The sequence below is a fragment of the Macrobrachium rosenbergii genome, chromosome 59 (genome assembly GCF_040412425.1).
Source record: "Macrobrachium rosenbergii isolate ZJJX-2024 chromosome 59, ASM4041242v1, whole genome shotgun sequence".
In the NCBI taxonomy this organism is placed as follows: Eukaryota; Metazoa; Arthropoda; class Malacostraca; order Decapoda; family Palaemonidae; genus Macrobrachium; species Macrobrachium rosenbergii.
In genome coordinates this window covers 38,509,614-38,537,220 of record NC_089799.1, presented here as the reverse complement: position 1 = coordinate 38,537,220, position 27,607 = coordinate 38,509,614, and the positions used below count along the sequence as shown (strand labels likewise).

The following is a 27,607-nucleotide window of genomic DNA, read 5'->3' as shown; positions in this document are numbered from 1 at the left end:
TATATATATATATATGTGTGTGTGTGTGTGTGTGTGTGTGTGTGTGTTAAACAATGAAAATACAAATACGGTTTGATGTGTGTTTAAAGTTGTTTTGTCAAACACAACCAATCAACAGTATGGGTAATCAACACTAATTGTAGTATACGCCCTCAAACATTGAAAGGACATTCACTTAACATGAAATGAGAGAGAGAGAGAGAGAGAGAGAGAGAGAGAGAGAGAGAGAGAGAGAGAGAGAGAGAGAGAGAGAGAGGGCAACTTACACAATGGAAGGAAAGGTGAAAGATGCCGAGGGGAAGGTCATCCGCCAAATTATCAGATGGATGAGTCAAAATAATGGCTCTGTGAGAGTAAAAAGTGGTAGCTTTATACGACCCAGGATTCCACAGTTCGCAAGTATATGAATGCATGCAAGCGCTCTCTCTCTCTCTCTCTCTCTCTCTCTCTCTCTCTCTCTCTCTCTCTCTTCTCTTTACACACACACTTATGGTGACATAAGGGTACATCCGTGCTTTAAGGAATTTGCTACAGTTTACATCATCAATAAAAGTAAGAATGATAAGATGTGTCGTCTTACGTGTCTATTCTATTTTACTTGATCAGCTAATTGTTATTATTCACAATGTCATATATACCAGTGGGAGTGTTCAAACGGCCATGAACTTGACTGAAAAGTGAAATTAGCACGAAACGAAAGCGAATTCCGACATACAGTACCTTCAAGCGAGGTCAAAGTTTGAGCCAACTGGTCACCCCTCACCATCCGGCATACTGTAAGACCACTGAATCTTCAGTTCGTTAAGCCCCCTCCCCCTTAAAATTACACACCTGACTTCACTGATCTGTACTTAAACCACAGACGAACGTCAGGTAAAGATACAGGAGATATATAACTAAATGAAATTATGACTGACATTCACTAGCCTTAGGAGAGCTGTTAATCAGCTCAGTGTTCTGGTTAAACTAAGGTATATTTAACTTATTCACTAGCCTTTTGAAAGATTTAGTTGCACTGAGCTTGTCTTGGAGATATCACATGATTCAAATGGCGAAATGCCCCTTTACGAGTTAGGTGCACTGTCCAGATGCCGAAAATTCTTTTCTTGAATCCATTCGCTTGAGCTTTCATGATGGTCATTCGACAAAAAAGGGTTCTAGGAAGTTCCGCCAACCACGTCTTACCCGCGCATTCACTTCCACAAATCTCCCTCACTCATCTCCAGCCGCCCGTTCCCCAGTTCTTATCCTTATGCCACCATTTCTCGCTCTTTATCCAACCATCTTGATCACAGAATCATCAAAGTTTTATTCTCAAATAAAAAACCTTCTGGATTTAGATTCATTGCTATACCGCTCATGTTAATAGAGCAATACAAATTTATAGACTGATATAAAATTTTTTCTTTAGCAATTTCAGTCTCTTTTATTTCCAAATCTTACTCAGCCTGACCATTGTTTGATTTGCCCTTTTGTTCTTCACTGAATCCCAATGCAGAAGTACCTATATTGGATATCACTGTTCCTAAATAACTGAAGACTGAGCATCCTTAGTCTTTATTCCATCCCGTGTTATTTCATCTCTTTTTGCATATTTCATCCTCATTCTTCCTGTTTTTCTTAGATTCACACCAAGTCTCATCTCTCTAGATATATATTACGCAATTTGTAAACCTCGTTGTATTTTGCTGATTGGAACGGCATTAACTGTGTATTCTAAGCCCGTCCAGTTTCTATAGTTACCCCATTCCAAACCTCCCCCGCATTCAGCAACTTTTTTTTTCCAATAAAAGGCAAACAGCTTTGTCTGTGGAACTATTCGACCCGGTTTGGGGTATCATTCGTGCATTTGTGAGATTCGTCTTTGTTCTCCCTCACAGACAGGACTGAATCTAAGGCAACTCTCTTGTTGACTCGTTCTTTTCTCTATGATCTTCCTCTCGGCCAAACGGTGGCTCCTACGTCTAACTGTGGAAGAAGTGTTATCTCAGTCTTCTCGCTGTCCCTTAGCACCTGTCGAGCCACCTTTCCCCACAAATGAAGATACACCTTTCCTCCTTCTTTCGTGTTCATTCTGTTCCTTTTTCTCGCTTTCTTCGGTGCTGGGGCTGGAGAAAGACAATAGGTTGCCCGTCCGTTCCGTCGTACTTAAAATTGGGCGTAGACGGTACTCGAGATTTCAACATTCTATCACTAGAAAGCCTTTGGCATTTAAAAGCCACTATAACGACTTGCAAATAGCACGAAATATATGTTTAATAATTAAAACAAAAAAAAAACTTATGTTTAGGCTTCAAACAACACGAATCTGGACTAATTTAATAAAGAAACAAAAGCTACGTAGTCATCAGTGATTTCTTAAAAAAAAAAAAACAAGTAATTTTGTTTTACCTAAAGACCCGACGTGACAGATTGCCGTTTATCTAAAACAAGGTCAAGAATCCAAAATCTAAAGTAGAGTTTACTAAATCTGGAATGACCTCACACCGGGATGAAACTTGACATTTTTTCTAGTTATGATTTTATATTTAACTTACTAGCAAAGTCGGACCAAACAATTTATATGAAGACGAAATGACGCTTACAAGTAATTCCTACTTACCATCTTATATGAAACGCGCCCGTTCTTCGGATAAGGTTACAAAAGTGCCGAGGGATCTTTCAGTCACGAAAGCGATAAAAAGCAACAATTCTGCAGTATCATACTTACGCCTTGCAAGTGGGCATGAAGGTGGCGCAGGGAGGGGGTTCTATTTGCGGGGGGGCACTTGCAAAAGACCAACTTGTATTGCGACACCAGCAGTAGCCAGTCAGCCTTACCTGCAAGGGCAAACGCACATCAACATGGGGAACATAAAAACGTCCAAGGGCAACAAATGCCTCTCTCTCTCTCTCTCTCTCTCTCTCTCTCTCTCTCTCTCTCTCTCTCTCTCTCTCTCTCTGTGTGTGTGTGTGTGTGTGTGTGTGTGTGTGTGTGTAAAGATCCGGCCACTTTCAAAACATACTAAGAAGCCACTTAATGTCCTCTATGCAATGTGATGAGAAAATCCCATGCTAAATGATCAACAATGTATCAATAATACTTTTCTATAAGCAACAAAGAAAAAACAGCCAAGGTGAACCGGCTCAATTTCGTCAAGGCTCGAAAAATGGATAATTTTCCAAAGCCCAATGAAAGACTAAAAAATGCATGGGCGAAAAGAGCCTGAAGTCTTTCCTCATCTCAAATGCGGAGACGAGGACGACCAGAGCCTTTGGTTACTTGTAACAATAGTCTTTAAAAGCAATACGAAAAATAAATACTGTAACAGAACATCCAATAAATACAGAAATGAAGAAAAACACGAGTTAATTTATGCGTACAGAACACAACGTGAACTGTTTAGGATTTGTAATAGTTGCATGAATACATGTCTTTTCTGAGCACTTATCCTAATTTTCTGCTAATAATTCTTCTCTCAATATTTGCTTTATGATATTGTTACCAACAGGCTTCTTTCCTGACCCAGCCTTCTTCATTAAAAGTTTCCACTCATTCACCATTTCTCATTCGCAATGTTTTCCCTGGCAACTTCTAAACAACAACAACTTGAACTGTTTCATTGTACTCGTAAATATTCTTCATCTCCATGCAAATTCATTGTTAACACTGTAGATCTCTACAACTTTTTCTTCACAAGATTCTTCCTAAATAAATTATCCCTCTCTGAGAGTTTCGTTTTCTCCGTAATTTTCTCCTTTAAACAGAATCGTTTTAATCGACTCTTTTCTTTCTTTGGCTTCTTCCTTAACCCATTTATCTACTTCATTATGTCTTTTATAAAAACAACTTCCCTATATATCAAACAATTTCTCTGCACCAACTCCTTACATTAGTTACATCAAATGAGAAGTAATACTACATGGAAGGTTTCACTCCAGCACAATGAATCTTTAGTAAGAAGTGTTCGCTTAATCCTGCTAACGGACAGGCACACAAACAAGCAAACTCAACAACGAGCCTGGGCTTTCTTGGTAGGAAATAACGATGGCTCTGTGAAATGTGTGCGGCCGCTCTCCAACAGTATTTTGTTATGCAGCCTTATAAGATTTTGTTACGCCGTGCATTTTCTAAGGATACAAATCATCATAATATATTCACTTATGAATCACCGCGCGACGCATTTATGTCTTTCCTATACTTTATCTTCCCCAAATTTCCACTCATCTCCAGCCTCTCGTTTCTTAGTCCCCATCAAAGTAGGGCTGGGTCTTCAAACTCTCCTGGTGTCCACAAGAGTCCAGCCGACACTATAACGTGATATTCTCCCGGGAGTGGCAAGACGTATCTCCATCTCCCGTAATCTCTGAGTCCTAATACTCTTCTTCATGTTTTATTCTAAAAGCAGGTAAATATATTAGACGAGGTTCATTATCATAATTGATGTAAGTATAGCAAGAGAGATGGCACTTGACTAATACATAATCTTATTTTCGAACGCAATCCAGTCTACTTGATGTCCGAACCTTACTCAGTCTGCCCACTAGCTGATTTGCTTGTTCATCTCTTTAAGTATTTTATCCAATTCTTTCTCCAGCCTACTAAGAATAAGCATATGAATATTTTCATCACAACAGATGTCATTGCAATGTCTACATGATTACCAAGTTCAGTCACGTCATTCAGGCCACCTTGCTTTGATAACTTCATGATATCCTTCAGTTCCCAACTACTGGGCTTTGTTTCCTCATCCCATATTCTGCAAAACAGTCTGGTTAGTAAAACGAGATGTTACTTTATTTTCGGCAAAAATCTTCCGCGCAGTTTTTCCTTTATAACTGATTTCACTTTGAAACCCGCGAATTCATTCATTAGTACATTCAGGAGTCTTCTTCAGCTTCTGGTATAGAAGTTAAATTATCTCCCTTATTTCTCATTCGTGACTTCACAGAATGTTTCACTGAGCTTTCTCTTTCTTTCTCTGGTGTTATTATTGCCACTTACCTTCTTCTGACAGGCACTCTCCTCTTCTTCATTTCACCCCTGAAATTCTTATTAATTATATTCAGAAGGAAACTCTAATACCAATGCCACTCCCTGAATGCATGGCTTTGTCAGCATCGGCTGCCTTCTTTTTACACATATTCTCTCCGATTTATCCTTGCAGTTTGTTTAATTTCACTTTCTAAACACTACTAATTTGCCATTTCTACTTTCGTTCTTCATCTCCTCCTTGAAAGTTTTGCCTTTGCTTTTGTCTACTCCTTGAAAGTTTTGCCTTGGTTTTGTCTACTCCTTGAAAGTTTTAAGTTTTGCCTTTGCTTTTGTCTACTTGAAAGTTTTGCCTTTGCTTCTGTCTACTCCTTGAAAGTTTTGCCTTTGCTTTTGTATACTCCTTGAAAGTTTTGCCTTTGCTTTTGTCTACTCCTTGAAAGTTTAGCCTTTGCTTTTGTCTATTCCTTGAAAGTTTTAAGTTTTGCCTTTGCTTTTGTCTACTTGAAAGTTTTGCCTTTGCTTTTGTCTACTCCTTGAAAGTTTTGCCTTTGCTTTTGTCTACTCCTTGAAAGTTTTGCTTTGCTCTTGTCTACTCCTTGAAAGTTTAGCCTTTGCTTTTGTCTACTCCTTGAAAGTTTTGCCTTTGCTTTTGTCTACTCCTTGAAAGTTTTGCCTTTGCTTTTGTCTACTCCTTGAAAGTTTTGCCTTTGCTTTTGTCTACTCCTTGAAAGTTTAGCCTTTGCTTTTGTCTATTCCTTGAAAGTTTTAAGTTTTGCCTTTGCTTTTGTCTACTTGAAAGTTTTGCCTTTGCTTTGTCTACTCCTTGAAAGTTTTGCCTTTGCTTTTGTCTACTCCTTGAAAGTTTTGCCTTTGCTTTTGTCTACTCCTTGAAAGTTTAGCCTTTGCTTTTGTCTATTCCTTGAAAGTTTTAAGTTTTGCCTTTGCTTTTGTCTACTTGAAAGTTTTGCCTTTTTTTTTGTCTACTCCTTGAAAGTTTTGCCTTTGCTTTTGTCTACTCCTTGAAAGTTTTGCCTTTGCTTTTGTCTACTCCTTGAAAGTTTAGCCTTTGCTTTTGTCTACTCCTTGAAAGTTTTGCCTTTGCTTTTGTCTACTCCTTGAAAGTTTTGCCTTTGCTTTTGTCTACTCCTTGAAAGTTTTGCCTTTGCTTTTGTCTACTCCTTGAAAGTTTAGCCTTTGCTTTTGTCTATTCCTTGAAAGTTTTAAGTTTTGCCTTTGCTTTTGTCTACTTGAAAGTTTTGCCTTTGCTTTTGTCTACTCCTTGAAAGTTTTGCCTTTGCTTTTGTCTACTCCTTGAAAGTTTTGCCTTTGCTTTTGTCTACTCCTTGAAAGTTTTGCCTTTGCTTTTGTCTACTCCTTGAAAGTTTTGCCTTTGCTTTTGTCTACTCCTTGAAAGTTTAGCCTTTGCTTTTGTCTATTCCTTGAAAGTTTTAAGTTTTGCCTTTGCTTTTGTCTACTTGAAAGTTTTGCCTTTGCTTTTGTCTACTCCTTGAAAGTTTTGCCTTTGCTTTTGTCTACTCCTTGAAAGTTTTGCCTTTGCTTTTGTCTACTCCTTGAAAGTTTAGCCTTTGCTTTTGTCTATTCCTTGAAAGTTTTAAGTTTTGCCTTTGCTTTTGTCTACTCCTTGAAAGTTTTGCCTTTGCTTTTGTCTATTCCTCATCTCATCCCAGATCTCATCCGATACCCAAGGTTTCCGTCTTGTTATCTCACATCCCACAGCTTCTTATCCAGCAGACTGATATATTATTTTCTTGATGTTAAACCAGTCCTCAATGACGGTTTCTCAGATAAATTCTATAGCAGTGCAAATCCATTTCGACATTCAATAGCAGAAGCCTCTCTGCGGCCAATTCAAGGCTTCGCTGTAGTAACCACACGTACTCTGTTAACTTATTCAGTTAAGACAGCTTCCATTTCAATTTGTGCGTGGCAATGAAGAGTTTAACGGCTGGGTGATGATCTATTCGGTTTCTAAGACTGCTGTCAAGGGATAACCTCGTGTACTTGTAAATGTCCCTATATTGGAAAATGAGTACCTACGACTACCGAATTATTTACAGCACGAAAACTAATAAATTGCACCACATCCCAATAACGTTTTTCCAAGGACTACTTTAAACATTACAACCTCAACACTTCATTGCTCCTACCAGTCTTGCTATTCTTACCAACATCGACAATTTTCGTATATCCTGGAATATCGCCAATAACATTCCGCAGTTGCACGTAAAATTCATCTTTATGACTAAGGAATTTCCTTTGTTTACACCCGCAAACGCACACCCAGTAATATATATACATATGTATATATATATACTCTACAAATGTTTATATTATGTATATATATATACATATGTATATACAGTATATAAGTTTATATATATATATATATATATATATATATATATATATATATATATATATATATATATATATATATATATATATATATATATATATATATATATATATATATATATAATAACGAAACCCTGCAACAACAAAGGACAATTCCAGCCTGTCAGCAAATTAAGCAGAGACATGACACGAATAGCCGTCACGACACCGATTGGGGCTAACTGCCGAAGTTTCCAGCTGGCGCAAGAGGTTTTCCCAGTTTTCGTTTTCGTAATCGGCTCTTGTTTCGCCTCTGACGAAATCTTCAAACAATGTTGGCCCCGAGGTACGACGTTACTACGAACATCACCATAATTGTAGCGTACGAGTGGAATAAACTATTGCCAGTCTGTTGCAGTGGCGTGATTATTATTATTATTATTATTATTATTATTATTATTATTATTATTATTATTATTATTATTATTATTATACAAAATGAATGGAAGTAGCCCAAATCGAATAAAAGAGCCCAAGTCAAATCAAAAGTAGCTCAAAAACAGTCGCAAGTAGCAGACTGTGATATCTGGTCACCCAAAGGTGTAAAAAGTAGCCCAATTTGTGATTTGTATCCCAATCTGGCAACCCTGTGTTACCCCTTGCCAACTAAACTCTTTTGGCTTTTTTTTTTTTTTTTGCATTCCGCCGTAAAATACTGACTGGAAAGCATCCAATGAAAGCATAGCCATCAAAAATGTTATTAACGTTACATTACATACCGCTAATGTTTTAGGTTACCGGATAACCAAATGTAAACAAATAATTTCAAAGATAATTTATCATTATTATTATTATTATTATTACCCAACAGTGACTAATCTTACATGAAAATAAAATGTGACAAAACCAGGAACGTTTCGTACACAATTTCTGACAGATGCTGACCCAGCCGCAAGTAACAATTCGGAGAGAAAAAGAATGATTTTGGCCGAGTCCCTTCCCACGAGTAATGACACTCTTTCGGCCTCGTCAAGGGGAAAACCTTATGCGGCTTATCTTCGAATTTCCTGTTTGTTTAATACCGCAATCGCCCCTCCCTCCTCAGCGTACATGAACTATTGTTTTTATCTACATCGACTGCGCATGGAAAACCTCTCCTTTGGCTAAAAAAGGTGACATTACTGAAGAACAAAGCGTTTTTCCTCCACACCACCGCCCGCCGAATGCGTCGATTCCAAATGTCGAAATGTCACACGAAGCTACACCGGAAGTGGGGTGCGATGAGATCCGGATTGCGAGTGAGTATAAGTATACCTTAGTTTGACCAGACCACTGAGCTGATTAACAGCTCTCCTACGGCTATCCCGAAGGATTAGACTTCTTTTACGTGGCTAAGAAACAATTGGTTACCTAGCAACGGGACCTACAGCTCATTGTGGAATCCGAACCACATTACACCGAGAAATGAATTTCTATCACCAGAAATAAATTCCTCTAATTCTTCACTGCCCGGCCGGAGAATCGAACGCGGGCCTAGCGAGTGCTAGCCGAGTACGATATCGACCCGTCCAATGAGGAACTAAAAGAGTGATGCGCCAATGAGGACTCCCACGTGTGTTCCACAGGAATCGTGTGATTGACAGATGCCGACGGTTTACAGAGGGGTAAATGTCAAACCGTCCTTGAAATCCCCAAAACTAACTGGGAATCCCCAAAAGAGACCAGGGAGACTACTCCAAGTAACTGTCCATTATGCATGAAAGTTTCCCTTACGTTTCCAGTCAAAATCAATGTTTCTACTCATAATTTCCTTCCAAACGGATGGATAGCCATCCACCCTACAAAACACTTTTGCCAGGAAAGGAAGTCACACATGAACGAGGTGTTTCATGAAGACAATCAGTTCATTGACTCCATGACACCCTTAAAATTCAGTTAGACACTACAAGTGAATTGGGATTAGAATATCAAATTTAGACCAAAGGCCAAGCACTGGGACCTATGACGTCACTCAGCACTGAAAATAATTATGAATGCATTGTTAGGTGAGAGTGGAAAGTAAGATGGACGAGAATATGAATGGAGGCACAGTAAAAGGAATGAATAGGGGTTGCAGCTAGGAGCCGAAGGGACATTGAAAAGAACCTTAAGTAATGCCTACAGTGCACTGCACGATGCATACTGTGTGAGTGTCCGAAATCTAACCAACAGCGAGTATCAACTTTTGGAAATAAATCGATGAGGGGAAATCTTGTCAGAACCTTCTGCGTTTCAGTCATTCCATTTTTAATGTTCATAAAGAACTGTAATTCGATTCATAAATTATAAAAATAAGTAAATAATGAAAACACGAAAACCTGTAGGGTGTTCAATGAATTTTAAAAAACAACAAAACTTTAAATGCTACTTAACGTATTCTGAGTTTTAGTGATTGTTTTTTAAGTGTATGCTAGTATGGAAACACGAGTAAATGTATTTGCTGTGTGCGTTTGTTTCAGTGTGAAAACACATGCCTTTGTGCAGTCTTTAGTTTCATTTTCATTCATTTATCACCACACCGAATGACCTATTTGGTCCCAGTGTTTGGCCTCTGGCCTAGACCTGGTACGGTATTCATTCAAATCCTTCGGGCCAGCCTTATGAGAGGTCAGTGGTCTGGTTAAACTGTTTTGATAAGGATGATAATGATGTAACTACCTCTCTACTGGGACTAAAAGTGAAATTCAAACAGTGCAAAGAATCGGGAGGAATTTCAGAATATTGATTACATCGAGCAAAGCCTTATTTAATAAGGAAATAAATACCTGCATGAAAAAAGAAAAGAAAATATGTGGCTTGAACACTAGCCCATCCAAGACACCCAAAGAAGCGAATCAAAAGCAAGTTGTAAATATCCACAACCGAGTCCAAACCACCTCAACAATCAAGGACCAAAGAGGGCGAGGAACCTCCGCAAGTTCATTCAGTACAAAAGCAGATCGAGTTCCATAATGACGACCATGAAACACCGCCTTATCTGCCGCCGCGAAGACAAAGATACAGACATAATGAGAACAAAAACACAATCGAGACGAGGGACGAGTCTTCAATTGACGGAATTAATAGGACGTGGTAGCAACCACTGATGAGAGCCACTTATTAACTCTTTCGACTTCTACATGCCACTTCTCTTATCAGCAGAGAGCTGCATATTTCCGTGCGTAAAACGTCTGAACAAACAAGTGTAAATTACGGTGCATGAATTCTAGCAAAACGTTCGTTTAGATTCTAGCGCGCACACGTGCATTTAATATATTCACCTCTATATGTCCATCCATCTATCTATCTATCTATCTATATACATGCATATTATATATATATATATATATATATATATATATATATATATATATATATATATATATATAGAGAGAGAAAGAGAGAGAGAAAGTTAAGTATACCTCAGTTTAACCAGACCACTGAGCTCGCTAACAGCTCTCCTAGGGCTGGCCCGAAGGATTAGATTTATTTCACGTGCCTGAGAACCAACTGGTTACCCAGCAACGGGACCTACAGCTTATTGTGGAATCCGAACGGCATTACAACGAGAAATGAATTTCTATCACCAGAAATAAATTTCTCTAATTCTTCACTGGCCGGTCGGAGAATCGAACGAGGGCCCAGCAGACTGCTAGTCGAGAACGACACCAACCCGTCCAATGAGGAGCTGAAAGAGAGAGAGAGAGAGAGAGAGAGAGAGAGAGAGAGAGAGAGAGAGACTGTTGCGTGAGTGAGTGTAAAGCCACAAAGCAAAACACCTCCACAGATTCGCCACCGGAGAAACTTGACGACCAGTAAGTAGGGTGACAAAAACGACACGTTTTCAACTGTTCAGCGTTTCTTTTGACACTCCTTGACTACCTGAAAATTTGGATCCTTTTTACCTAACACTTGGATTGCTAAATATTTCCCTTTTTAATTCATACTGCACCCTCTCTCATTTGCGTTGGATGACAAAACAGTTATAAACAACTTCGTTCATCCTTTCATCCATGTTGGTCTTTTTATCTTCTTTCTAAAATCTCAAACAATGGTACTTTCTCACTGCCTATACACTCCTCGAACAATTAAGTACAATCATTTTAATTCTTTTTCAATCCATTCAGATTTAACAACCTATCATCCTAGCACCCAAAAATAGGCCATGACATAATTTCTTAATACAGCCTTTCCTCTTGGCTTCTTAAACCATTTTCTTGCCTCACCTTGTTAGTGATTCAATTAGCTTTTTAATTTACCAACTCCCGATCTTAGAACTGGGTAAATGGCCCATCTCACTAACACTTTCAAATGTTCCATTAGTCATCTTTACAACATCTCTTCGCAGTCACCGAAAAATTCATTGTCAACGACATACCAACTTTTTTACCTTCAATTCAACCTCTTTTCTGGGCTCTTCATCCTCTATCCCTTATTAACTTTTCTCATCATTCTATTCCAGTAAATAATTAACGCACAGCTGATCTTTGGGGGCTGCTTAATTTTACCCAAAACCGACTATTCTACGAAGCTTTCCAAAAGCCTCCTTTCATCATACGGTATTATAGTCAGTGCAAGATCTCAGACTTGCTGACACACCACGAATCACCAACACTACATATCGTCTCCAACAATTCCATCTTTTGCGTCACACTTACACTCGTTGCCTTTCTTCAAACTTCTCACAAAACCGTTTCACAAGAACCTCTTGAACAATACAATCCTTTCTTACCCAAATTCTTTGCAAATCATATCACAAATGTACTCGACTAGAATACAATAAACTGATATCAGGCTGGAATGCGGCTTGCATGCAGTTCGCAGTTTGTAACTATTATCAATGAAAATCTGTTTTAAATACCAGGCAATATAGCCTGATAATTATCGTCCACTGGAGAGAGAGAGAGAGAGAGAGAGAGAGAGAGAGAGAGAGAGAGAGAGAGAGAGAATCACAAACACTAAGGCAAGAACGAGGGGAACCAACCATGCAGCATAATCCAGGGACAAGCTTTTACTCTTCCCACTGCAACAAAGGGTTAGGCAAAAGGGTAAATGGACAGTTCATGAGTCTTGTGCGATTCCTCTGAAGGTAATGAAAATATATGCAATATGCATAAGACTGCGCACGACGAACTCACACACACACACACACACACACACACACACACTTCTTCTTCTTCTTCTTTTTCTTTTAACGTGCTTTTTTCCCATTTTTGTATGGGGTAAGCACGATGCCTTCTTTTGAAGGACTTTTGATTTGGCTTTGCGGTAGACTTGTGGTCTCGATCGGCAGCCCTGCCTGACATCGCTTAGACCCCGGTTATATATAAAATGTTTGAAACGCCAATAAAACGTGATGTCTGTATGCATATGTACGACAAGGAAAAGTGAAACATTAGCTATGAATCCTATCCGTATTCGTCAGTGGCTTTGTAAGACATCTTTGTGTGGAATGATATACAGTGATGGAAATGTGCAACATACATACCCGAGTGATAATACAAACGAACGTACTGACGATTGGAAAAAATATTCGCATCCGATAAGCAAACAAAGAGGGAGGTCAGTGCCGTATTTACAAGTTATGTCTATCTATGTAGGTGGGTTTATAGGCCCTGGTAAACTACTTTCCCCTAAAAGATAAATATTTTTCATACTTTTTTATATTAAATGGATCGAGCTTATACACTCCTTGGCTGAAATTCATATGCTTACAAACGCTCATTCAAGAAAAAGACTACAATTCTTAATCCCTGCTCAACTGGTGAAAAGATTTTTTGTTTTTTACCAAACAAGAAGAAAAACTGCAATGTTCTCCTGTACATATCTTACACGTTTTTGGCTGTTCTATTCTCTTGCCTTTTTGCTGTTCTATTCTCTTGCCTTTTTGCTGTTCTATCCTCTTGCCTTTTTGCTGTTCTATTCTCTTGCCTTTTTGCTGTTCTATTCTCTTGCCTTTTGCTGTTCTATTCTCTTGCCTTTTTGCTGTTCTATTCTCTTGCCTTTTTGTTGTTCTATACTCTTGCCTTTTGCTGTTCTATTCTCTTGCCTTTTTGCTGTTCTATTCTCTTGCCTTTTTGCTGTTCTATTCTCTTGCCTTTTTGCTGTTCTATTCTCTTGCCTTTTTGCTGTTCTATTCTCTTGCCTTTTTGCTGTTCTATTCTCTTGCCTTTTTGCTGTTCTATTCTCTTGCCTTTTGCTGTTCTATTCTCTTGCCTTTTGCTGTTCTATTCTCTTGCCTTTTTTGCTGTTCTATTCTCTTGCCTTTATTGCTGTTCTATTCTCTTGCCTTTTTGCTGTTCTATTCTCTTGCCTTTTGTTGTTCTATACTTTTTTTTGCTGTTCTATTCTCTTGCCTTTTGCTGTTCTATTCTCTTGCCTTTTTGCTGTTCTATTCTCTTGCCTTTTTGCTGTTCTATTCTCTTGCCTTTTTGCTGTTCTATTCTCTTGCCTTTTTGCTTTCTTGCTGTTCTATTCTCTTGCCTTTTTGCTGTTCTATTCTCTTGCCTTTTTGCTGTTCTATTCTCTTGCCTTTTTTGCTGTTCTATTCTCTTGCCTTTTTGCTGTTCTATTCTCTTGCCTTTATTGCTGTTCTATTCTCTTGCCTTTTTGCTGTTCTATTCTCTTGCCTTTTTGCTGTTCTATTCTCTTGCCTTTTTGCTGTTCTATTCTCTTGCCTTTATTGCTGTTCTATTCTCTTGCCTTTTTTGCTGTTCTATTCTCTTGCCTTTTTGCTGTTCTATTCTCTTGCCTTTACTGTTCTATTCTCTTGCCTTTATTGCTGTTCTATTCTCTTGCCTTTTTTGCTGTTCTATTCTCTTGCCTTTTTGCTGTTCTATTCTCTTGCCTTTTTGCTGTTCTATTCTCTTGCCTTTTTGCTCTTCTATTCTCTTGCCTTTTTGCTCTTCTATTCTCTTGCCTTTTTGCTGTTCTATTCTCTTGCCTTTTTGCTCTTCTATTCTCTTGCCTTTTTTGCTGTTCTATTCTCTTGCCTTTTTTGCTGTTCTATTCTCTTGCCTTTTTGCTGTTCTATTCTCTTGCCTTTTTGCTGTTCTATTCTCTTGCCTTTTGCTGTTCTATTCTCTTGCCTTTTGCTCTTCTATTCTCTTGCCTTTTGCTCTTCTATTCTCTTGCCTTTTTGCTCTTCTATTCTCTTGCCTTTTTTGCTGTTCTATTCTCTTGCCTTTTTTGCTGTTCTATTCTCTTGCCTTTTTGCTCTTCTATTCTCTTGCCTTTTTGCTCTTCTATTCTCTTGCCTTTTTACTGTTCTAATCTCTTGCCCAGTGATTTTCCCGTTTGATGAATATACAAACAAACCGGTCAAAATTTCACCTGCATATACACAAAGGTGAAGCGAAAGTTTGTGTGCTACTGAGTAAAGGCTCCTTCTCTTTCGCTGACACACACATACACACAAACACAAGTTAAGTATACCTTAGTTTAACCAGACCACTGAGCTGATGAACAGCTCTCCTAGGGCCGGCCCGAAGGATCAGACTTATTTTACGTGGCTAAGAACCAATTGGTTACCTAGCAACGGGACCTACAGCTTATTGTGGGAATCTGAACCACATTATAACGAGAAATGAATTTCTATCACCAGAAATAAATTTCTCTCATTCTGCATTGGCCGGTCGGAGAATCGAACGTGGGCCCAGCAGAGTGCTGGCCGAGAACGATACCAACCCTCCCAATGAGGAACTCGGTACAAACACAAGTATGTATGCAGTATGTAATATAATGCAGTACGCAAAACTATACTTCCTGAAACTGTATCTATCATGTTTCAATCAATCAACCGAGCATGCACACTCCCAATTACGTAAAATGGTCGTCTCTGCCTGAGCACGACGAAAAGTAATTGGATTAAAATCCTATTCGTTAAATCCTTGAAACCTTCCTCTCTCTACTATACAAACCTCGTCCCTTAACCCGGTTCCTAAGTGCCGAGTCAAAACGAATCACTCCCCCCCCGGGATTTCCCTTCATGTTATGTACCGGTTTTTGTTGAAGGGATGTTCTTAAAATTGTAAATAAGCGTCTTACAACAACATATCACCAAGCAAACTTTACAAGAAATTGGTTCTTATTTTGTGGAAAACGTTGCGTCCTTCTGAGACACACGCAATAATAAGGGGACAAAAGTAACACGGCCTGGGACATCCGAAAGACTCACTTAAAGTTACTGGCAAAAAAAAAAAAAAAAAAAAAACTCGGATGCAGATCACTAAACTGAGAAATAGGTCTTCATCACATCTGGGGAAGAATCTGTGTGACGAAGTTTCAAAGCAACTTTCACAACAACCTCATCAATTCTCACCATCCTCCAAGACACGTCAAGGATGACACATTAGAAGAAAGTCTTTTGAAAGCGTGACATGGCTTGAAAGATTTCATCAAGACATCCTCATTTAACTGCGGAAAAATTCTCAAAATTACATAAAGCACCTGATTACAGCTACATCTAAAAACAAGCCGCACATTCGTACTGTCCTCAGTGTCCTTATTAACAAAATATAAACAGGTATGACACAAGTACCGATCTGTAAAACTGATTATCCAATATAGCTTCGCACAGAGTAGAACGAGAAATAAAATTTACAGGAGTAATTATAACAAGTTTGGCCACCATTGAAACGCAAACATTAAATTATGCAGTGTGTGGTGTTCTTCTAAACCAATCTTCAGTTTCTCTCCTCATCACTTTTTACCGATCCATTACCGTAAGTTCTAGATAAAGTAGAGACAAAGCCTTGGAGCACTGGTAGCGCTTAACTGCTGTAGAACCGACTTCACCGCGGTAACTTAACTTCAAGCGAGTATGTGGGCGATTAGCTGTGGTCCTGGAAAGCAGCTAGTGCAGTATTTCGAAACAGGCCAAACCATGGGGCACTCCAGCACGATAGCCCCCTGGCCGGGCTCCAAGACTCTTCTGGTATGGTGCTGAAGGGGCGGGGGGCCCCTATATTAACGACCTTCTCGGACGATTCGTGCTGAGGAGGGGGTGTTGTCAGCATCATCGCACTCACTGTTCAATTATTCTTGACGCAAAAAACCTTCACAGCCCGCTCGCGAAAGTCCGGCCATCCCGCAAGTCATTTTGTTGCTGAAATTCTAAACCACCTTCGCAAAGATGTATTAGAGAGAGCGATTCATTACGGAGCAAAAAAACCGTCACCAATATCAAACAAGTAAAAAATGCGCCGAAGTTTCTTCGGCGTAATCGACTCTTCTGTACAGCCGCTATACAGCGCATACCCAAGGCCACCGAAAGTTGATCTATCTTTCGGTGATCTCGGTATAATGCTGTATGAGCCACAGCCCATCAAACTTTAACCACGGCCCGGTGGTGGCCTGTCCTATATCGTTGCCAGACGCACGAGTATGGCTAACTTTAACCTTAAATAAAATAGAAACTACTGAGGCTAGAGGGCTGCAATTTGGCATGTTTGACGATTGGAGGGTGGATGATTAACATACCAATTTGCAACCCTTTAGCCTCAGTAGTTTTTAAGATCTGCGGGCGGAAAGAAAAAGTGCGGACAGAAAAAAGCGCGGACGGAAAGACAAAGCCGGCGCAGTAGTTTTCTTTCACAGAAAACTAAAACACCGAGTATGTTTTCCTTTACTACTAATACAAATGTCAATGAACTCTATTTACAATGAGTACTTTAGAAAGCAATCTTATACAAAGACGATCATCGACTGTAAAAGATGCCGACTGGAGTAGCGTCCTCCAGTCACACCACTGGACTCAGAGTTCACGATGCCACAGAGAACTTCACATCAATGAATCATGAGGTGCAACAGGGGGATGAACTATATGCCAAGACAGAGGATCAGACAGTAACAAAAAGGAAGTTCACACAGAAGGCATCAAAAGAAAAGCCGACGCAAATATGGACGGGGAATACGAGGACACGAAATTGAATGAGCTACAAGAAACGGGAAAGGAAGACAGTGTCAAGAGGGGACGGAGAATGGAAGGTTGCTCGAGAGACTGACGGCGTCAAGGTCAGAATCAAACATGAACGCCCAAATACCTCTTCGCCCTCCCGCCCCAAACTCCGCCCTTGGTCTACAATATCATGGACTGACGACAAAGGCCACTTAAACACGTTACAAGACAATGAATCAAACATCATCTCTGCGTAAAGTCTGTTCAAATGAAGACACGAGATATACCACAGCTTCCCTGTTCTGTTCGGAAAAACACGTCTGTGGTAACTCCTGACCCGGAACTGAGTGTGTGTGTGAGACTTCATTCAAAGTCGTTTTCAATCAAAAAGAAAAACTGCCTCCTAAATTCCAAAAATCGAAAACAAAGGCGGCATAAAATCTAAAGCAAAAGTAGGCCTATTACGTCAAAAAGTACTTCATATAAATGAACACAAAAAATTGCAACAATACACGTATCATGTTCGTTGCAATGGAAGAGGAAGAGCACTGAATTGACTGTTTCCTTCCCATCTCCTTAGAGATATCTATACTAAGCGTATTTGTTCAAGCCGTTTTCTAATTGGAGGCTTCTCAAAACCTCTCTCGGGTATTGCAGTTATTTCTGCATGAACGTCAGGCAAAAACTTTATTTCGCGGCTCACATTAATAGCACAGCTGACAGGAACATCCAGTCTGCAGCAACGCGCAATTCATCATTCACACTATTTGCCTACCAGTGTCAGAAAGTGAGTGTTCGCTTTGGTTTTCTTACTATAAAAGTTGGGATATCTTCACTGCTGAGAAAACAGACTGTTATCAAGAATACTTTTTCGCTAATGCCTAGGCCACAACCAATTACAAATCCGTCAGAGCAAACTGAAATAGAAGAGCACGCCACGCCGAAGCGGCACCATCTTACAAGTATCACAGCAACTAGCCCAGTTATTTCATTCAGAAATCAAATAAATGAAACACAGCGATCGTTATTTTTCAAAAGTTCCCGAAAGCTCCTCTCATTCACAACTGTGTGAACGCTGAACTGATATAACAGATAATTGTCAAAACAAAACAAAAGATCGACTTCTGGGCCACCGAAAGATCTTGGTTCTTCGTCAGAAAAGTTTGTCACCTTTTGTGTCAACACATTTTGCGGTCGTTTTCTTCGCAGCCCCAATACTGCCTATGATGCTCCCAACTACATTTTGATGTGAAGCGAAGCGGCAAGGGGCCATGACATCTAAAAAGCAAAGCTCCCCCAAAAAACAAAACATAGAGAGAGGTAACGAATCCAGGTAAGAGTCATGATATTTATTTTTTTTTTTTTTTTACAATCTAGAAACAGGGTCCTCGTTCGTAACCCAAACATAAGGAACAAACCTGACGATGCAATATCAACTCAGTCGTCAGTAAGGAAAAACAAAGCCACCAGATTCATATTTCCAAGTATCAAATGCATAACGGCAGTGAAACAGGAAGCATTAACAAACTGGGAACTGCAAAGTAGTGTGTGTGTGTGTGTGTTTATATAAATATATATATATATATATACACATATATTTCTGGGGAAACAAGCTCAAAACAGGTTCAAGTAAGGGAGAACGAATATTACTGAACGTTTCAACCTCAGAAGGTGAACATTGCCTTATCGAGGCCCTCTTAATTCTTAGACATGACAAGTCGGTATGTTCTCGTACAGCACTAATCGCCCACGCCCTTGCTTTTGTTTTTACTTCAGTCATTCTCTACACGTTCACTACGCTGCGACCGACTACAACTGACCGACAACTAGGTACATAATTAACTACACAAGTCAACAGGGGAACTCAGTTTAAAAATGAGCCTCTCGTTAGTGAGGCAAGAGTGGTCAAGTTTACGCCAGAGAGAGAGAGAGAGAGAGAGAGAGAGAGAGAGAGAGAGAGAGAGAGAGAGAGAGAATCTCCGCAAAAAAAAAAAGTGTGCAAGCTTTAAATTCGACCTGAGTCAGTAGCATGTGGGGTATAAACACTATCATACATTCTGCATCTCGGACAAAGTAAACATCCTGGAACGTCAAACTCTCTCCAAGGAGGTCCTCCACTCAGCGCGCCTGAGGGGAGCTATAAATAGCTATAAATAAAGTTGGAAGCCTCCTGGCAAACTATTTCTATATTGTAACCTTGCTCACAGCCCAACCCCCCCCCCCTTTTTTTTTCTTATCTTTGGAAATACGATCGACAAGGATGACTGATTCACACTGTTGCCATTCCAAAGCATTCCGGTTACTGAGTTTACGTATGTTGACAAAAACTGTTTAAAGTTATTGCATACTTACACCATTTGTCAGCTTCCTCTTTACTAAAAAAAATCAGTTTAAAAAAAAAAAAGCTACGTCCAAGACTGCACTCATAAATGGACGACAAGAAAATCAAGACCCAATTCAAGGTGCCAAAACTACCGACGAAAACCTAAAAGCAACGAAACCTTCCACAGGACGCAATACAATATAGCGAACAAAAGAGGCGGGTAGGGGGAGAGGAGGAGGAGGAGGAGGAGGAGGGGGGAGGGGGCGGGCAAAGTGACACGCCCACCAAGCATCAAACAGGATCGAAGTCTTCAATGGGGCGACAAGATCCATTGGGGCGACACGACTTTCCTCCTTCACCAGCTCTCGTTCCTCGGGAAGAGCGAGCCTGGAGGAGGAGCCAATCGCAACAAATCCCATTCTCTCTCTTCAATTATTTTTGTCTTCCACGATGAAATCCCCTTGACAGAAGGAACCCGTTACCGGGTCATTGAGAGTCTCCGATAACAAGATCCTAAGTGATTTAAACAAGCAGCAGGGGATGGGGGAAGAGGAAGAGGAAGGGGGGGGGGCTGTGCAACGGAGATGGGTAAAGAAGATACCGCATTTCACCACTGAGAATGCCCCGAGGAACTTAAAGAGGTGACGCCCGTAGCATAGATTTATAATTTATTACGTTGAAAGTAAACTAAAGAATATAAAAAAAAAAACACGCAAACTTAGGTATGAAATGAATATATTGTACTTGATAAGATAATGTTTTCGGCAACGAATCAATCCAAAACAGAGTACCCGACAAGTAATGTCAAACCGTATATTTAGAAATTCTGAAAAATCCGGTCAGTACTTGACAAATGCAACCCAAAAATCCAGATGCACGTGAGAGAGAGAGAGAGAGAGAGAGAGAGAGAGAGAGAGAGAGAGAGAGAGAGAGAGAGATTCTCAAAACCTTGAAACAGTCTTCATGGAGAGCTTCATGAAGGCATGACGAACGCGGGGCACTGAGCAGGGGCAGAGTCCGCCAAGAATTCAGTTTCCCGAAAGGAGAGAAGCAGAGACCGGAGATGCGAATAGCGCCAGAGAAAACTCTCCGCTCTTCCTCGATTTCTTCTTTCCCTTTATAACCTCTTATGAAACAGTCCCTGCGGCTGCTCAAGTGCTGACGTCACGACCCATTCAAGAAAAATCTATTGAGCTCTGCAACAGACGACTCGCTTGCACGGCGGCTGGACTGGGCACGGGGAGGGAGGGGGCGCTTGCCAGAGGCACGAAGATCTTCGGAGGTGGAGACCACAACATTCCTTTAAACGTCAAAAATTCCAATTTACTTTCATATACTATATGTCTGTCTACACAAAAACACACACACATATATGAGAGAGAGAGAGAGAGAGAGAGAGAGAGAGAGAGAGAGAGAGAGAGAGAGAGAGAGAGAGAGAGAGAGTTTTGCCACTATTAGACACGTGACTTTTTTTTTTTAAACCAAACCACACAATACCCCTTAATATTGAATTCACTTTACCTTGGGAATAACTTATACCTAAAGGGGATTGTATATGTTAAGGGCATCTACCCGGTCAGAATTCGAACTTTTGCCTTTTGGGTTTGATACAGAGGAAACAGTAACTCTATCTCCACGAATTCTATTTTCAAAGCACTTCAATAAACTAATACATATTACAAAAATTCGCATTTTATTTAAAATTTAGTAAGGTTATTTTTCCCCCGTTCTTTTCAAATCACGTAACAAAATCATTGGAATAACTCTTAAGATGCCACAAAACGCAACGTCAGCGATCTTTTGGGAGTAATTATTTCTGCTTCCTATCCCTTTCATTATTCAGATATAGCAGTCTCTGGTCAGAAAGTCTGTCCCCACTTGAGAGGAGAAACAACTTGAAAGTGAGTACAGTAAGAACGCTTATGGATAATTTACACGAAGTTCGCTTATTATTTCCGTTAAAATTAATGTACAGGATCAGGACATAAACAGTTTACTTGATATGAGAGAGAGAGAGAGAGAGAGAGAGAGAGAGAGAGAGAGAGAGAGAGAGAGAGAGAGAGAGAGAGAGAGCAACATCAAAGCTAGCTTGGATTCGAGCAGACAGGGAAGGCGTCAGGCGCTTTGAAGGATGCCTATATCGAGTGATGTGCACATAGCGACTGACGACTCTGAAGAGGCCGTTTTTCAAGTGGGCATGTCTGGTGCGACAGAACAACAACAAAGAACGTCTGTTAAGTGGAGGACCTTAGAAATGCCAGTACAATGCAGTAGAGATACGACAGACTGCAGCAACAAATTCAAAGCTGTCTGGAGCAAAACTACTAAATACTAAGCAAGTAATCCAGTCTTGTGCAGGGAAGTGGAAACACGGATTTTCTGGGCAACTCATCGTCCACACACAAAGCAACGCCCACTTCTCACAAGCTATTCACAAAAACTACTATGCTTAGCACATTGCTACACGAACCGTGCAAGTTTTTCTCAGTATCAACTTGAACGATGACACGGTAACTAGTTTTACAATGATGGGGACAAATCACTTTTCAAATATGAATGAGTGTGTGTGTGTGTGTGTGTGTGTGTGTGTGTGTGTGAGAGAGAGAGGAGAGACAGAGAGAGAGAGAGAGGGGGGGCCTATCAGATTAGCGGAAGAAATAACCTCCTAATTACTACTTTTAAGATAATCACTTCTCATAAGACAACCACTCGATAACCAACCCAAAGAAACACAAGACTGAACGCGAGAATCAGATCGACGCGAGAGAGAGAGAGAGAGAGAGAGAGAGAGAGAGAGAGAGAGAGAGAGAGAGAGAGAGAGAGAGAGAGAGAGAGGAACCTTTCGCGAACAAGGATGCAAAGTAGACACCGACAACGACATGGTTACCACGTACAGCTTTAGGAAAGTGCCACTAGGAAGGGACCCCACTGATCTCAAACACGGGACGGTCCGGAGGTGTCACTGTGAGGGGGTACCTCTTTAGGCACCACTTATCAGTGTTCCGCAAGGCACTTCGGCTTTATATGAAATACTGACTTGGGTTGAACATCTTTTCTTTACTTTTCAGTCACATCTATGTATAGAATTATCACTCATCTCCAAATAACAAAAGTAAGTTCACAAAAAATAGTTCTGCAGCACTTTCCAAAATCTTAAGGACAACAGCCTATTAAATTGCTACCTGGCAACTTCTCATGAAAGCAAAAGGCAACCTCACACAATGACTTATGATTGCTGTATTTGAGGAATTTACCTCTACAGCTGTATTTTCAGAAATATTAGCAATATTTAATAAAGGGACTATGTTACTATTAAATTTGTAAGGTTTTCGGCATTTGTAACACTATATTCATTAATGACGTCTGTGCACACAGTATGAAATTAAACTATTATGTTATATGCATAACGTTATGATAAAGCTTTTCAAGTAAGGTATTATATATACATATAAAGGCAGTCCGCTGTTTATGACGGGTCCAACTTACGACGTTTCGAAGTTACGACGCTTTTCAAACATATTCATCAGAAATTATTTCCCAGTTTATGACGCATGTTCCAGGGTTACGATGCTTATGACGCCGATCCAACGGAAGAAATATGGCTCCAAAACGGCAGAATAATAAAAATTTGGAGTTTTTTTTATGAAAAACTCAATGAAAATGCAGTTTACATCGTTTCCAATACACCAAAAGCATTAAAAGTAAGGTTTTCTTTGGATTTTTGACGATTTACGACGATTTTTCGGTTTACGACGCGGCGTAGGAACAGAACCCCCGTCGTAAACTGGGGACTGCTCTGTATATATATATATATATATATATATATATATATATATATATATATATATATAGAGAGAGAGAGAGAGAGAGAGAGAGAGAGAGAGAGAGAGAGAGAGAGAGAGAGAGAGAGAGAGAGAGAAACTGATACATGGAAGAACAATCTCACACTATATGTGCTAGGATGAGAGTACAGACAAACATCCAAACGGCTGGAAAAGATCAGCTTCCGAGAGCCCAGGTAACAAACCTTGTTTTCCCTAAAGATGGGCATCATACCTTTGTTATCAAGACCAAACAAATTGCACTTATCAGAATCTCTAAATTTTGCATATTTCTTCTGAAACTAATTGATGAAATCTATATATTACTGGACAAATATTCATATTTTCACTAGGGCTTTCTTTTACAAAACCTGACTCAATTATACTGTGTTCCTTTCTAACATGAATTAACTCTAGTAATTTTCCAACTGATGGTTTGATTGTTGTCATTAACACAAACGCGTTTTGCAATGTTCTCTTGTGCATCTTATACATTTTTACGCTATTCTACTCTATTTTCGAATGATTTTAAAATTCACGCAATTTAAAAACTGGCTCGCCACTGAGTGGGAATTGATGTGCATACTTTTGTATAGTCGGAAGAGTTCTTGTCTCATTGCATATTGTTATTAAATACCCCATTAACTCAAAACTTTTAAGTGAATGGGAGATTATCTTTAAAATTGCAACTATGAGGTAGTACCGTACAAGCAGGTCTTTTGTTTCTCTTGTTACCATGAAAACCATTTTTGGCGCAGTATAAAAATGTATATGCATACGATAACGGAAATTTTCGCCCGTTTGTGAAAATGATCACGCTGTAAATTTCCCAGACGCTACAAAGCTGGTTAAGTTAAGTATACCTTAGTTTAACCAGACCACTAAGCAGATTAATAGCTCTCCTAGGGTTGGCCTGAAGGATTAGATTTATTTTACGTGGCTAAGAACCAATTGGTTACCTAGCAACGGGACCTATTGTGGAATCCGAACCACATTACAACGAGAAATGAATTTCTATCACCAGAAATAAATTTCTCTAATTCTTCATTGGCCAGTCGGAGAATCGAACGCGGGCCCAGCAGAGTGCTATTCGAGAACGATACCAACCCTTCCAATGAGGAACTTACAAAGCTGGTTACTGGTATTAATTTATTCGAAAGAAATATAATTTAAATCATTTTTAACCCGAACCTTTCGTACAATTTTGAATAAGCCTATAAATATATGAACTTGACCTATTTAGTCAATAGAAAAAATAACTAAAAGATATAAACTGAAAGAAGTGTTCATCTGGCCTTCACGGCAAAAGTGCCACCCCACATGCATGGAAAGAAAGATTTGGTCAATGGGGACTCGTCCTCGCTCTCAGGTGTCGACATTTTTTTTTAAGCTTGTATGTTTGATTTCACTGTCGCCCTACCATACTTAGTGTAAAGTTCTACCTGCATATTAGTTTTCTGAAGCTGTCTAAACTAAGTAAGACCACAACGGACATGTTGTATACCATATTTAACTTTTTCTTTGAAGTTACTTTGCATGCAGCGCTCACACACACACACACACACACACACACACACACACACACACACACACACATATACATATATATATATATATATATATATATATATATATATATATATATATATATATATATATATATATATATTATACACACAGTATATATATACATTTATACACAGTATATATATATATATATATATATATATATATATATATATGTGTGTGTGTGTGTGTGTGTGTGTGTGTGTATACAGCATATATAAACTTGACATGATACACACGAAACAACTAGAAAACTTTATCGCAAACTGAAATGACACCACAATGCTGCTCAACATAATCTCAGCGTTACCAAGAAGACTAATGTAAAACACACACTAACTCTCACAAACACCCGTCCTAAAAAAAAAATCGTCATGATTCTGTAGAATGACGGTTACCAGAATCTGAAGTGACGCAGCGAGAAGGCTGACAATGAAATCTTTTATGCACCCACAAACGCCCACCCATCGGGAAACATTATCCTTTCTCCTTTCAGCAGGCCCTATCATAAACAGTATTCAAAACAAACAAATTGTTAAATGGATCCTATCCACGCAAACAACCATTCCGTGGCCCTGTCATTCTCATGAAGATATACGATGACGGTAGACGCAGCTTCGGCGTCCCTTCTTCTCTCGAGTTGGTGTTGGATATTGAAACTGACGTTTTGTGAGAAAAAAAAAAAGCATTTACTAAATCCCACTCGTGCTCATTGCACACATGCACAGACTAACTTTTATATTGACATCGATACCTTTACAAGATTTTCTGCAGTATCTTACTCCAGAAACAGATAACGATATTCACAATTTCTTTCAGCTACACACCAAATCCATATTAAGGTGAACTTTCCTCCTTTATACACAAACGATCAAACCCACACTCCACTTGTTTAAGTATACCTTAGCTTAACCAGACCACTGAGCTGATTAACAGCTCTCCTAGTGCTGGCCCGAAGGATTAGACTTATTTTACGTGGCTAAGAACCAATTATTTACCTAGGAACGGGACCTAAAGCTTATTGTGGAATCCGAACCACATTATAGAGAGAAATGAATTTCTATCACCGGAATTAAATTCCTCTAATTCTTCATTGGCCGGTCGGAGAATCGAACCACACATTCCACTAAGGCATCCTATTTCCTCATCTTCATGGATATTGTCTTGAACTGACGTCAGCGTCTCGGAAAACTGCTTGAAGGTTCATCGGGAACGTAAAATAACGCAGTTTCCTGAGACGCTTACGTCAATTCAATACAACATCCATGAAGATGAGGAAACCGCTTACCATTCAAACTCAATAAGGAATTAAGTTGATAGGTACAAAAAGCACCTGCACTAAGCCACTCACACAATGAAGGCTCTGTGCTCGTATGCATAGCCAAGATTTATGTTATTCATTACAACCTGAAGGACAGAGCGGAGTCACGTTGATCAGGAAAATGCTTCGAGGGGAGCGAGGCATAGTTGAAACAACTCTGATTTGGACGAAACGTCACGGTCACCTGAACATCACTTGGCCGGAGCCCGTTGTCGTACAAGATAGAGGAAGTCAAATCTGGCAAGAAAGAGCAAGTCAAATCTGGCAAGAAGGAGGAAGTCAAATCTGGCAAGAAAGAGGAAATGAAATCTGGCAAGAAAGAGGAGTCAAATCAAGAAAGAGGAAGCAAATCTGAAGAAAGAGCAAATCTGGCAAGAAAGAGGAAGTCAAATCAAAAAGAGGAAGTCTGGCAAGAAGGAAGGAAGAAAGAAGTCAAATCTGGCAAGAAAGAAATCTGAAAAAGAGGAAGCCAAATCTGGCAAGAAAGAGTAAAATCTGGCAAGAAAGAGGAAATCAAATCTGTCAAGAAAGAGGAAGTCAAATCTGGCAAGAAAGGAGAAAGAAGTCAAATCTGGCAAGAAAGAGGAAATCAAATCTGCAAGAAAGAGGAGTCAAATCTGTCAAATCTGGCAAGAAAGAGGAAGTCAAATCTGGCAAGAAGGAGGAAGTCAAATCTGGCAAGAAAGAGGAAGTCAAATCTGGCAAGAAAGAGGAAGTCAAATCTGGCAAGAAGGAGGAAGTCAAATCTGGCAAGAAAGAGGAAGTCAAATCTGGCAAGAAGGAGGAAGTCAAATCTGGCAAGAAAGAGGAAGCCAAATCTGGCAAGAAGGAGGAAGTCAAATCTGGCAAGAAAGAGGAAATCAAATCTGGCAAGAAAGAGGAGTCAAATCTGTCAAGAATGAGGAAGTCAAATCTGGCAAGAAAGAGGAAGTCAAATCTGGCAAGAAAGAGGAAGTCAAATCTGGCAAGAAGGAAATCAAATCTGGAAGAAAGAGGAAGTCAAATCTGGCAAGAAAGAAATCTGGTGGTCAAATCTGGCAAGAAAGAGGGGTCAAATCTGTCAAGAATGAGGAAGTCAAATCTGGCAAGAAAGAGGAAGCCAAATCTGGCAAGAAGGAGGAAGTCAAATCTGGCAGCGCTGGTGGAGGTGAATGACGGAAGCCGAGATGAAGGGAGTGGTGGAGGTCAACCAAACCTCATCCCCACCTTCCCCTCAGTACGCCTTCAACCACGAAGGCTGAGCGTTGATAATGGCGACCATCACTTTCAAGAATGCGCCCCCTGGGAAAACGCCCAAAAAAAGGAACACCATTTAGTAAACCAATAACGA

General features: G+C 39.7%; 1 protein-coding gene across 9 annotated transcripts in view; it reads right to left on the bottom strand.

Annotated features, from left to right (window-relative positions):
• Window positions 1–27,607, bottom strand: part of LOC136837768 (probable ribonuclease ZC3H12B) — a 399,714-nt gene that overhangs the window by 238,403 nt on the left and 133,704 nt on the right. The window contains exon 1 of one of the 9 annotated variants that reach the window (XM_067102690.1): window positions 2,711–2,820. The exons of the other annotated variants lie outside the window; for them this stretch is intronic. The gene's annotated coding sequence lies outside the window, so the exon portion shown is untranslated. Of the gene's footprint in view, window positions 1–2,710; window positions 2,821–27,607 lie in introns of those variants that run through there. 9 annotated transcript variants of the gene reach the window in all.